This window comes from Protopterus annectens, chromosome 16.part0, assembly GCF_019279795.1.
Source record: "Protopterus annectens isolate FY-2018-M chromosome 16.part0, PAN1.0, whole genome shotgun sequence".
NCBI lineage: Eukaryota > Metazoa > Chordata > Ceratodontiformes > Protopteridae > Protopterus > Protopterus annectens.
In genome coordinates this window covers 455,463,734-455,466,100 of record NC_056750.1, presented here as the reverse complement: position 1 = coordinate 455,466,100, position 2,367 = coordinate 455,463,734, and positions in this window count along the sequence as shown.

Below are 2,367 nucleotides of genomic sequence, written 5' to 3'. Positions count from 1 at the left end.
CGTGGGGTTTCTCCCATGTTTGAAAAACATGCTGAGTGTTTCCATCTCAAACTCACCAATGAATGGAGCTGTGGGCAGCAGCACAGACTCTACATGGTGCCCAATGGGGGGAAGAGTTGTAAAAAGACCATCCGCTTTGGGCATCTATTGTGGTGCACAGTATCCTCAAGATAGGAGAACACAGATCACAAACTGCGCGCCGTGGCAGGGCTAGCCACTTGACGATGTAAAATATGGCTCTAGGTGATTCGGTCATGTTGACTGTCGCCAGAAAATGGGCATGGGTAGTTACCAGTGATAAGTGGGGTGAGGACCCGGCCTACTCTCTGACCCATGCCAGGGACCCATGCTAATGGTGGGAGGGGTATATGTGCCCCTATTGGCCAGTGTGTGCCCGCCATAAAAGCCCAGCAGCCCTGGGTCAATAGGCTACTGGCTGGCCGGTGTCTAGTTGCCCAGCCTGGGTTACCTGGGATAGCTCTGTTGAGTGAAAGCTGGACATAAAACCAACCAACCTGCCAAACATGAACTGAGAATTGCTACACTTAATGTAGGTTCACTGACAGGACGCAGCTTAGAAGTGGATGACATGATGATACGGAGGAGGCTGGACATCCTATGTATCCAAGAGAAGAGATGGAAGGGCAGTGCAACAAAGCCACTTGGCTTGGGATCCAGACTCTTCTACTCAGGTGGTGGACAGACTAGAAATGGTGTGGGAATTGTGGTGAGACAGTGGCTTCAGAAGTCAGTGAGGGATATCATCAGAATTAATGACAGACTCATGGCAATCAGACTCCAGTGTAATGATAGGACAGTATTCATAATCTCAGCCTATGCCCCACAGCAGGGTTGTGATAGTGAGGAAAAGAGTGTATTCAGACAGCAGTTGCAGGACCTACTAGATAAAGCAGGACAACATGAATTGGTGTTGATAATGGGTGACTTAAATGCACATCGGGACAGACAGAACAGGATATGAGGACTGCCTGGGTCCACATGGGTGGAGCAATAGGAATAAAGAAGGAGAAGCCATTCTAGACTTCTGTCTGGCAAATGGCTTGATAGTAGCCAACACATGGTTCAGAAAGAGAGACAATCACAAGATCACATACAAGAGTAGCCAACATGCAACTCAGGTAGACTTCCTTCTAGTAAGGAAAAGGCACTGGGGTAGAATCCATGATTGCAAAGTCATCCCCAGTGAAACAGTCGGTTCACAGCATAAACCAGTAGTTGCCACAATCAGCTGCAAGCAGTGGTCAGAGAAGGCTCTAAGGTCAACAGAGACCAGGCTGAAGACCTGGAAGGTGACTGGAGAGAAAGTACAGCAGTTCAAGGAATTACTCAGGGCTCTAGCACCCCAAGAAGAGGAGGAAATATGTGGAGTTGAAGCAGAGTGGCAGCGCCTAAAAACAGCTTGTGTTAGGACTGCAGAAAAGATATGTGGCCGAGCCAGGTATGGAAATAAGGTACATAAGGAAAGCTGGTGCTGGAATGCAGAAGTGCAGGAAGTAATCAAAAGAAAGAAGGAGTGCAGGAAGAAGTGGGAGATTGAAAAGACTGGCCAAGCTAGGAAGGACTACTGGTTGGCTAACAAAGAAACTAAGAAAGAAGTTGCAATAGCAAAGAATAGGGCATCAGAGGCACTCTATCAGCTTCTGGAAAGTGACTCAGTAAGGGGCACAAAGAAACTATACCAGGTTGCAAGGCAAAGACAGAAAGATAAAGAAGATAGTCAGACACCCTTCATAAGGGATTCCAGCAACAACCTGCTTACCAGCCCACAGGACATCAAAGGCAGATGGAAGGAGTATTTCCAGCAGCTTCTGAATGAAGAAAACCCCACAGAAGCGGTACTGCCCCAGAAACAGCCTACAATGAGAGTAGAAGAGGAGCCCAGCTTAGAAGAAGTAAGAGCAGCACTAAGGAAAATGAAGTCAGGGAAAGCAGCAGGCTCAGATGAGGTCACAGCAGATATGATAAAGATGCTGGGTGAGCTAGGGGAGAAATTGCTCCTGAGGGTACTAATTGCATTGTGAAGAGAAAGGTGTATTCCAGATGACTGGAGAATAAGCATACTCGTGCCAGTGTGTACAAGAACAAAGGGGACATCCACAACTGTGGACAGTACAGAGGCATCAAACTCCTACCACATTGCATGAAAGTTCTGGAGAGGGTGATTGATAAACGGATACGCAGAATAGTAGAATGTAAGACGGGAGATGAACAGTTCGGATTCAGATCAGGATGCAGCACAATTGACCCGATGTTTGCATTGAGACAGATACTTGAGAAGAAACTAGAGAAGAGGAGAGAGTCAAACTGGGCTTTCCTAGACTTGGAGAAAGCATATGACAAGGTCCC